Here is a 12082-nt window from a genome sequence, read left to right on the forward strand (position 1 = left end):
TGTGCCCCTCCTCACTGGCAGAGCATAAGAGACTGAAAAGTCCTTGATCAGGGCAAGTGCTACTGAGCAACAACAAAAACATTGGGCTTTTTATCAGCATTGTTCTCACCCTAAAGCCAAAATACAACACTGCACCAGCTACTAGGAAGAAAATTAACTCTATTCCAGCCAAAACCAGGACAGCATACAATTTAACTTAATCTCAACACAAGCAGAGAGTGCATACCACCTCCAAATTAGTCTGGCCTCAGTGACTGTGCTGCTAAAGCCTTTTGCAGTGTGGAAGAACTCTTCTTTCCATGTAACTGCAGGCAAGAAAGAGGATAGCAGCCCCACACAGGGGAAACAGAGCACAAATCCAGCACACACAAAGCACATCAAACTAATAGGCAGAACATTTCAGAAAAATTCCAATGATTCCCTTAACCTTCTTAAGGGAAGATTCCAGTCTTCTCTCCTTAAGAATTTTCCAAATAACCAATATTAAAAATCTTTGCATAAACTTCCAGGGGACCTCCAATGAAGCCACACACCTTTGTCATCCAGCTGCCTTAGTGCCTGCCATCTCCTGTCCTGTCTTTGGCCACACAATGGATTTAGAGGAGCGAATATTGTTTCCAAAGCTTCCAAGCTCCCTTTCAGAATATCGTCCCAGGAATTTTGCCACTGATACTTGTTCAAGGGATGTTTCCATTTTGTCAGACTGATATTTTCAGATGCACAACAGTAATCTCCAGCTTTAATTTCCACTTTAAGGTTTTATACATATTAAAAAAAACAAATCTAAATAAGATCAACAGATGTTTCCTTTATCCAAAACCAAACTTTGGCATCCTTTCAAATCTTACTGCACACCTTGTTATGTGTGTGTGTACACATATGCATGTGAACATGACTAAGTACTATCTAACATAAATCTCCTAGTCAAAAGTCAGGCCTTCAAACATTCTTGGGTGACAACCAGGCCACAATTTTGAAATATAAAGGTAAATTACATCTCGAGTATACGAGAGATGAATGGTGAAATGTTACTAGGAATAAATCATTTGAAGCTGCAGGACTGCACACACTGAATTCTGCTAGCCAAGGTTACTGCATACACTAGGGACTTCATATCCCTCCTTGGAAACCACAAATCACATCGTTGTACAATCTCCTCTGATCTTAGAAGCCATGCATAAGCACCCCATTTCCTTCCATGATCTTCTCTCCCCCACTTTACAATTTGTCTGAGATGGTGATATCCAAGACATTAAACCACTTCTATTTTTGAGGAGATATAGTTATGCAAATATTAAAGGATGCTTCCAAATTCTCATGTGATTACAGACTTACACCTGTGCATAAGTTTTTGAGGATCTGCACTAAAGGCTAAATCTCTACTGATGACTCACTGCGCTGGAAAAACTGTGCTCCTTCATTATAGTCTGTAATTTCACTCTGCTCTTTCAAAGTACAGCGTTGAAAACAGCTGGATCTACACGAGCACTTCTTGGTATTCTGATATTCACAAACTGGTAATGTACTGCAAGTTTTCAGCAGTTTCTGTTTATGTACTTGTTCTTACATACTTGTTATGAGTAATCAATAACCTAGATTTTGGGAGCAGGAAAATGAAGGAATAAATTTGGCAAAAGGTAGAGAGGGGCAGCAAGAAATCTCCTGCCCTCTTAAAAACCTACCACCAGAGCTTCAATGTATTTTAACAACCACCCATGATTCAACTAACTGAGAAGACCCATTAATAACATCCTGTTTCACCTCGTTCATACTCCAAAATGAGCACAACATACTTAAATCCTGGCATTTTAAATTACCTATCTCAGACAGTACTAGTATTATATCAGTGCTGGTGGTGTGCTCTAATTTGAAGGCAGAAAATAGGATACTAGAAAGGCAGGAATGAAAGGAGATTGGCAAATCCATTTGGACTTCAGACAAAGACAATTAAGGATACAAGTTTTCCTAACACTACGTGTCCAAATCTTTATTCAGGGAAATCTGCACTGACATCAATATTGCTAAATATGAACAAGGGTGAAATCTTCTAGGAAGCTTAAGACATTTTGCCATCAAGAGGTGATCTTGCTCATCCCTATGGTCCTGGTCTGTACTCTTGACCTGTTTGTTTATCCATATGAGTACTAAGTAGTAAAACTGATTACTGAGCTTACCAATCTAAAAACAAACACCTGCCTAGTAGTGTCTACTTACTGAAAACCCAGCTTAGATATTATTTCAACTTGATAATATTTTGATTATAGGAAAACAGTGGTCCACACTGAGCTGCCACAACTTTTAAACTGGACTGCAGTTGCAAGTATTTTTTTCAGCACACTGCATTAGTCTGGTGAGCCTATGCAGGTTTTTCCCTTTCCAGTGGGTTATTACTTACAATTGTGAACTGAAAGGCATGTCATCCTAATTATTCTGCCTACTTAAAAGCAAATGGAGATGAGGCAAACATAAATGAGATGGTTTTCTAGCAATACAGAGCTTGTACTATATGAAAAATGGAAGGGCATCTTTTTTAATAAACCATGTGACTGATATTTTATGCACCATTTTTCAGCTCAAGTGTATTCTGAAGCATTTATTCATAATGATCATAAAACGATGGTTCTAACTTTCACCCATGAGAGATGAACTGATCTGTAGCCACTATTTAAAGGCTATAAAAGTATTTGTCCATCATTATGCTCTAACATACCACAGTGCTTTCTGTTTAGAGACATACCAAACTGCTCAGGATTAGAGTCTTAAAACCTAGATCCCATTGTATACTTGGACAATTTGTGAGTATAAACACAGACTTTAAAACCTCAGTGTTGACTGTGACTAACTAGCTCGCTTATGTACTCTATTCAAAGCCCATTTCCATTTTCTTGGCTTCTGTACTCAACATGAAGACATCTGCACACAAAACATTTGAAGTGTAGCACTATTTATTAGCCCATACAAATAAGAATTCAGGAGGTACTACCAACTAAGATTACTCAGAGGTAAGTTTTGTTGCTTGTTTTTCGTTATTATATTCAAAACAGTATGAGTATCTGATAACTGATATCCAGATTCCTCAAGCCTTGTTCAGAAAACCTGTATACAAAATTCTGTTAATTCTTTTGATAGGATGCAAATAGAGACCTCTCTTTTGTGTTTGTACCTCATATACTATTGTTTTAGAAAATTATTTCCGTGCCAGAGGAAACACAGAATCACACAATGGTTTGGGTTGGAAGGGAACTCAAAGATCACCCAGTTCCAATCCCTGCCATGGGCAAGGGAAGGACTTCTTTAAAAGAAAAAAATAATCAAGTTTGATCCTGTTTCTGCCGCATACAAAGCAAATTCTATTAAATATTAAGAGATGCAAATTTTCATCCTAAGTAATGAACAACATCGAGAAAAACGTTTCTTTGTCTGCAAATAAAAATAGTTCTCTTTCCATGTTGAAATTTTTAAGTGCATCTACTTTCATGTTACAAAATTTATGTTTTACTTGCTGTCTTTTGCTTCTGCCTGATGTTGTAAGTGAGAATAAGAAAATACTTGTCAAGTCATGGTTTTAATCATCAGGATTACTTGATCATCAAGAGGTACTGTAATTACATCTGGAAGTTATTAAATTGCCTCTTGAGTATAAAAACCCTATCCTCTTTTATAATCACAATTTTAATGGAATTTGAAATGTAATAATACATGCCAACAGAATTAAGTATAGGAAACAAGTTATGATAAGGAAATTAAATTAATCACTTTAAAAGCAGAGTACTAAAGTTAAAACTCCAGATTAATATTTTAATCATTGACTGTTTGACAGTGCTAATAATCTGAAAAAATACACTACTACAATGAAATTGTAGTTTCATCATAAAGACAAATGGATGTTGAAAACTTCTGAAACAATACAGAAGACCGTCCTCTTTCATAGAAACATAGAATGGTTTTGGTTAGAAGGGACCTTTAAGATCACCTAGGTCCAACCCCCCTCCCATGGGAATGGCCACCTTCCATTAGACCAGGTTGCTCAAAGCCCCATCCAGCATGACCTTGAATGTTTCCACAACTTCTCTGGGCAACACTGTTCCAGTATTTCACTGCACCCCTTATTAAAAAAGAAAAAAAAAAAAAAAAAGAAGAAAAAAGAAAAAAAAAGATTTATTTTTGTGTTTAGTCTGAATCTACCTCCTTTTAGTTTAAAATCATTGACCCCTTGTCCTATTGCTACAGGCCCGACTAAAAAGTCTCTCCCCATCTTTCTTATAAGCCCCTTTTAGGTACTGGAAGGCTGAACAACCACAACTGTCTCAGCCTGTCTTCATAAGAACAGTGCTTCAGCCCTCGGATCATCTTCATGGCCCTCCTCTGGACTCATTCCAACAGGTCCATGTCTTTCAAGACAGTGCGTTAAGCTACATTATCATTCAGATCGCATCAAGATCTTCTGTCCTACTATTAGGTTTGCTCTTCAACTGAGTCAGAAAAATAATCCCACTGAAAAATGACCACTGTTATTCTCAGCAGAAAGAGACAGAAGCATAGTGGAAAGGACATGTCCACCTTTTCAGTGCATTTTTACATCCACTGAACTGGTCATGAAACTACACCCTCAAAACTAAAAGATAATTTAGAGGCAGCCACATACAGCTCCTACATGACAGCAAAGCCCTGAACTGCTAATGTACCACGTGGAGTGGAATGGTGAACCACCACAGACAGTGACTTGAGTGGAGTGTGTATCCCTCCATTCAGTCATTTGCACAGGGAAAAGAGGGCACAGCCATCCTAGCAACAATGGGTAAAATGAGGAAAACGCCAATAGATTCTCCCCTAAAATAAGTGCTTTCTTTGTCTCAAGGATAACTTCAATTTACATTTTACAATGCAATGGAATAAGAGTATTAACTTGCCCAGCTGCTTTGAATAAGGAGTCTTGCAGTAAATGGTTAAGTAGTAACTCAGTAATTTGCAATTTCTGTCTGCTGCGGAAGCTTAGCATGATACAGGATATGTTATATTTAGTTCAGGATACTTAAAAACCACTTACACACATATACTCACATATATAATTACTAATGATAATTTAATTATAGATTATCATACTATATATATATATATGCACACATTTCTTTATATCGATACTAAAACTATTTATTGGAAATAAAACATTAGCTGATACTTAAGACCAATCCTATTAAAAAAAAAAAAAACACAAACAAAAAACAACAACAAAAAAAAAACACAAACCCACAAACCCCAAACTTCCTTGAAAAAAAGACTCATTTCCCAAGATTACTTCTGAAAATTAGAGTCTAAACAAGATGTAAAACATGGCTTCAATGATTTTCTATGTCTCCTTTTTCATTACATTATAAGCTAGTTTAGAGTCAGTCATGATTATTCATTGTTTACTCACTTATGTTCCCTACTCTGAGACTGCAACAGAACATCACAACTTAAATGGATTAGCGATTGACTGCTTGTAGGAACTCAGCCACTTTTGCAGGTTTTGGGCTCTAAAGGAAAAAGGTTCGAGACTAAAAAAAAAAAAATTAGTTTGGATAGGCCAGAAATTTGACAGAGAAATACATAATTGTTTCTGGTATGGCTACAAAGTTGGGTAACAGTTTGAAAAAGACATCTGCACATCCACAAGTAAACATCTAATGCTGATGTTTCCAAAACTGCCTTTTCCCAAGGTTTAAAACTCCAATTATTCCACCCCAAAATCCTTAGATGCCTGTTGAAAGAGTTTGCTTAGGCTTTTTCCTCAAAAAAAACAGGTTACAGTTATTGTTTTCAAATCCCTCTGTGCCTTATTAGATGCATTTGCAATATTTTTATCTTTAGATTTACTTGGTTTTAATCATAAATGATGAAAAAAATCACCTTTAAAGAGTATCATCATCACTGGAGAGTGAAACATTCAAAATTCAGGAATGTCAAGATTAAAAATATTTCTAGATATACACTTTTTCATCTGCAGATAAGAAATAAGATGGGTTTTAAGCAGCTTTTGGATTAAAGACCCAGAGTCCTCCTCATAAGATCTTCAAACGGCAGTACTGTTGAGCAGCAATATAGGATCTACGCAAAGATTGAGTTATCAACAAAACATCCAGTATCTGAATCTTGATAAAAAGGCAAATCAGTTTAGTCTGCAAGTTTCAAAAAGGAATTAATCCCCTGAAAAGTCAAACCAATATTCTGCATGTCAACAAGTCCTATATGTTGAAGTCTTATTTGCCACAGCCTTCAATGCAAATAAAATTATTTTACTCCCAAAAATAAGTAGGAAAACATTGGACTTTCTAGCATTTTAAATTATTTGTAGGTCAATCTTCTTTCTCAAAGCAGTTTTAGATTAATATTTCTACAGATGAAAGGGAAAAAAAAAGTCATGGAATTTGGACACATTTCCCATTAACCTTTCAAGAAGATACAAATCTAAATCCCTTATACTTTAAAAATGCTGAGCTAATTTGGTTTTCTCAGGCCTGAGATATAGCAGGTGTCAAGAAGGTATCAACAGTATTTCAATTTCTACCTTGTAGTCTGTTGCCTCACCTGTATGAAGACAGGGTAAGAAAGTTCAGGCTGTTCAGCCTGGAAAAGAGAAGGCTGCGTGGAGACATCATGGGAGCCTTCCAATATCTGGAGAGGATCTACAAGAATGCTGGAGAGGGACTCTTCATCAGGGATTGTAGCAATAGGAAAAGGGGTAACGGGTTTAAACTTAAACAGGGGAAGTTCAGGTTAGATATAAGGAAGAAGTTTTTCACTGTGAGGGTGGTGAGGCAATGGAACAGGCTGCCCAGAGAAGTGGTAAATGCTCCATCCCTGACATTTGCCAGGCTCCAACCGGGCATCAAAGCCAGGCTGGACAGAGCCTTGGGCTACATGGCCTAGGGTGAGGTGTCCCTGCCCACTGCAAGTGGGTTGGAACTCTGTGATCTTAAGGTCCTTTCCAACCCTAACTATTCTACAATTCTGTGATTCTTCCTATTTGTCTGTAGCTACTGTAAATGAAAAAAAAATATTTTTTCTTACTGACACTGTACAGTTTTCATTTACATTTATATTGTTGCAAATTAAAAGTAAATATTTTTCAAAATGGTACTTTACTATCCAAATGATGTGCATAAATAACAACAATGAAAAAGGCTAAGTAAGAGCACTTTACACTTGCTTCTACACTACCCTTATATCTCACAAATACATAAAGATCGATCCTTAAAATTTTCTAACTCATTTAGGGCAAGAGAAATCTAGTATTTAACCCCAAATTCTCTCTCAAATACAAACTGAATTCCCTTCAGGATCCAGTGTTTAATGTTTTCCAGTTGTCCATACTAGTGAGACTGATTCTGACAGAAATTGCCTTTTCAGTGGAATCTCTGAACTGGTTACAGGGTACGAGAGACATTGACCTAAATTGTGACAAACTAGAACCATCTCTTCTATAAAAGGACATTTTCTCTACCCTTGGTTATAACAAAGTCATCTTCCAATGTGTTATTATATTACACCAAAATGAGTTTGAACTTAATAAGAAATATTTTTCCTTGGAATCCAGACCTTGATAAATGCCATAGCTTTCTGCTGTTTCCCCCCAACTCTGCTTCTCCAGTTGAAAAAACAGTTGATTTGCTTAAGTGATTGAGGGTGACAATATAATGATCTGAATGTCCTTACAGTCACACACAGACATCGCAATTTTGAGGGATGATAATCCCTTTCCTGCTAAGGTCACAAAGTCCTTCTTTTTTTCACTATATTGGAATAGTAAAACAAATAGCAAATAGGATTCTCTACTCACAGACAAAGAGCATCATGTAACCCATGTAACTTACTCAAGGCTGTATTTTCCTCTACAGTACAGTAATTGTTTCTACCTCTAAATCCAGTATCACCACTTCCTCACCTGATGGTGGAGGGATGGAAATCTTTAATGCCTGAGCATTTTCAGGGTCAGAACTTTAGTGAAAGTAAAAATATATACTGTCAATAGGAAGAGAACACAATGGGTATAGACCAGATACACTGCAAGGGAAAACACAGCCATCACCAAAAGCAGAATATCAGTGCAGGTAGTACTGCACCACTTTTTGACAGAGGAAGAGACGAGCACTATGGAGTGCCACCACATAGGAGAAAAATGCAACATATCCATGCGCTCTCTAACTTGCAGGATGTGTTGACCAAAACTAAAGATCAAGTACATCGCTATGTGGCAAATTAAAACTGTGGTTACTGAGGTCTGCAAGGTACAATAAATAGATGTACAGCTATCTGTGAAATAAATGCATTATGGTGAAGAGTGCAACCAAGAATCTAAATGCTGGCCAGAACTTCTGAGAAATATGGTCACAAAAATGCCTCATTTTTGAAACTTTAGTAAAGTTTTCTCGGATATAAGTGGGCATACTGTTACACAGGACAACATAGGAAATGTGGAACCAAGGGTGTGCAAATCCAATATAAAGGTTAAAGAGGTCTTCATAGTCTAGGTATACTATTCACTTGTAAACTGAATACGGTAGAAAGTCTACTTTTCATCAAACAGGCAAATAAAGGATTCAACAGAAAACTCACAAAATACACTCTTTTCTTTGGTTCTTTTTTGAAGAAAATGCATTTTTCAGACCTCATGCGCATGCAAACCTCACAAAGCAGGTTTAAGATCACCTAATATTAAAAATTGAGTAAAAGTTATTAAGTGAATATAGGTAATGACATTTTTTATTCTCTTTAAAGAAAATCTTACCTGTATCACTTCTTCACAAGACAGACCTCCATGACAAATTAGTCTAAGATTCATTCTTGATGACCGTTTCCTACTTTTCACAGTAAGAAAACTGCAGAGTGAATTTTTCCTGTTTAGAACATAATGCAAATAATAGTCTTTGAGACTCAATATGAATAAATTTAGATGCTTCACAACCATCAACACTCCCCTATTAGTTTCAGCACTTGGTGAAGCAAGTTATTTTATACATGTATACACACACTACTCAGGTGTCAGAGAAAATCTCATATTCCAAGTTCAAAGGTAGAGCATGTAACAGTTGCTCAGCTCTGCCTATAGGTTACTGGCTTCATGCAAATAAATTGCAGGCATTATACACAATTTCTATCTATTTTAGGCCTCAGAAGTAATACAGAAAATTCTAATATAGTGTTTTTGCAAATCATTACCTAAAAAACTAAGAGCACCAGGTTCATATGAAAACCAACAATAATATTCTTCCATAGCTACCACAGGTTTTATCTACAGCAATCGAAGACTACCCCACATTCAATAACGCTGAATAAATTTTCAAGCGATTGAGAAAGAAAGAACATTCCTCATACTTTCCAAAATTATGTATTTGCCCTGAAAGGTAAGCTGGTCTGTAAAAGCCTGGTGCTATGTCTACCACAATGCATTTTATTTCCCTTCTCATTCTTGACAATGTTTTCAAGAGCCCTGGGAGAGGTGGTTAGGGACTCTGGAGCTCAGACAGTCTTTTTGTCAATTCTCCAGGTTAAAGGCGAGGACCTTAAAAAGGCTAAGAGGATTAGCCAGGTGGTTAATAAATGGTTTGAACAGCGGTGCCATAGTCAGGGGTTTGGGTGTTTAGAACATGGGACTCAATTTGGTAGGCCAGGTCTACTGGGGGCTGGTGGAGTGAGAGGCTGCTTGCCAGACTGGTCAAGGAAGCTTTAAACTAGATGTGTTGGTGGAGGGGGGCATCATTCCATCCCAACACACCCAGTCAGTTGTCAGCATCTATAATAAATGCTGGGAGCAATGTACAGATATTCCAGCTGCTCCAGCCAACAAACGGGCTTCACCTGGAGCTCGGGTCAGATGGCTCTATACAAACGCCCATAACATGGAGAACAAACAAGAGGAATTATAGATGTGTGCATGTCTATGGGGGTATGATATAATAGGCATCACAGAAACATGGTCGGATGACTCCTGAGACTGGAGTGTTGGAATGGAAGTTTAGAGGCTCTTTAGAAAAGACAGGCCCAGCAGGCGGGGAGAGGGAGTTGCCCTTTATGTTCGGGACAGGCTGGAGAGTATGGAACTCTGTCTGGGGACAGGCGAGGGGTCAACAGCGAGCTTGTGGGTCAGGGTTAAAGGGAAAACAGCAATGGGAGACATTATTGTGGGGATCTGTTACAGACCCCTGATCAAGAGAAACCTGTGGATGAAGCACTCTATAGACATAGAAACAGCCTCATGCTCGCAGGTCCTTGTCCTCACCGGGAGCTTCAACCATCTTGGTTTTATTGGAAGGACGGTACGGCCCGGCACAAGCAATCCAGGAGGCTCCTCAACTGTGTGGAAGACAACTTCCTTCTGCAGTAATAGAGGAGCCTACAAGAAGTGCCATGCTTGACATCGTGCTCACCAACAGGGAAGGGCTCGTTGGAAACATGATGCTCCAGGGAAGCCTTGGTTGTAGCGATCACGAGATGGTCGAATTTGAGATCCTCAGGACAGTGAGAAGAGCGTGCAGCAAGCTCACTGCCCTGGACTTCAAGAGAGCAGACTTTGGCCTCTTCAGGAACCTGCTTAGTAAGGTTCCGTGGGAAATAGCCCTAGAGGGCAAGGGGCCCAAGGCTGTTGGTTGATATTCAAGGAATCCCTGCTACAAGCTCAGGAGTGTTGCATCCGAGCTAGAAGGAAGTGCAGCAGGAGAGCCAGACCTCCTTGGATGCATAAGGAGCTGCTCAGGAAAATTCGACAGAAAAAAGGTGGCTTATAAAAGGTGGAAGCAAGGACAGGTGGCCTGGGAAGAATACAGGGATGTTGTCCAGGAAGCTAGGGACCAGGTCAGGAAAGCTAAGGCCAAGTTAAAATTAAACTTGGCTAGGGATATTAAGGATAACAGGAAGGGAATCTGTAATTGCACTGCAAATAAAAGACAGACTAGGTACAACATGGCTCTCCTCCAAAGCTATCAGAACTGACTACACAGGGTTTGGAGAAGGCTGAGGTTCTGAATGACTTCTTTGCCTTGGTCTTCACTGGCAAAGGCTCTGACCAAACCACCCAAGTCTTGGAAGGCAGACGCAGGGACTGTAAGAATGAAGACCTTGGGCCCACTGTAGGAGACAGTCCAGTTCAAGACCATCTTAAGAACCTGAACATACACAAGTCCATGGGACCTGATGAAATCCAGCCATGGGTCCTGAAGGAGCTGGTGAATGAAGTAGCTAAGACACTGCCCATCATATCTGAAAAATCATGGCAGTCAGGTGAAGTTCCCAATGACTGGAAAAAGGGAAATATAACACCCATTTTCAAGAAGGGGAAAATGGATGACCCGGGGAATTACAGACCAGTCAGTCTCACCTCCGTGCCTGGAAAAATCTTGGAGCAGATTCTCCTGGAAGGCATGCTAAGGCACACAAAAAACAGCAAGGCGCTTGGTGACAGCCAGCATGGCTTCACTAAGGGGAAATCCTGCCTGACCAATCTGGTGGCCTTCTATGATGGGGCTACAGAACTGATGGACACGGGTAGAGCAGTTGATGTCATCTACCTGGACTTGTGCAAAGCATTCGACACTGTCCCACACGACATCCTTGTCTCTAAATTGGAGCAACATCAATTTGACAGGTGGACCACTCGGTGGATAAAGAACTGGCTGGATGGCCACACACAAAGAGTTGTGGTCAACGGCTCAATGTCCAGCTGGAGATCAGTAACGAGTGGTGTCCCTCAGGGATCAGTGTTGGGACCAGTCTTGTTCAACATTGTTGTCGCTGACATGGACAGTGGGATTGAGTGCGCCCTCAGCAAGTTTGCTGATGACACCAAGCTGTGTGGTTCGGTTGATATGCTGGAGGGAAGGAATGCCATCCAGAGGGACCTTGACACACTTGTGAGGTGGGCTGATGCCAACCTCATGAAGTTTAACCATGACAAGTGCAAGGCCCTACACCTGCGTCGGACCAATCCCAGGCACGGCTACAGGTTGGGCAAAGATATTCAGAACAGCCCTGTGGAGAAGGACTTGAGGGTGTTGGTTGATGTGAAAAAGAACATGAGCCACCAGTGTGCGCTTGCAGCCCAGAAAGC

Source organism: Pezoporus occidentalis, unplaced genomic scaffold, assembly GCF_034315485.1.
Source record: "Pezoporus occidentalis ecotype Australia unplaced genomic scaffold, CSIRO_AGI_Poc_V1 ctg1, whole genome shotgun sequence".
In the NCBI taxonomy this organism is placed as follows: domain Eukaryota; kingdom Metazoa; phylum Chordata; class Aves; order Psittaciformes; family Psittacidae; genus Pezoporus; species Pezoporus occidentalis.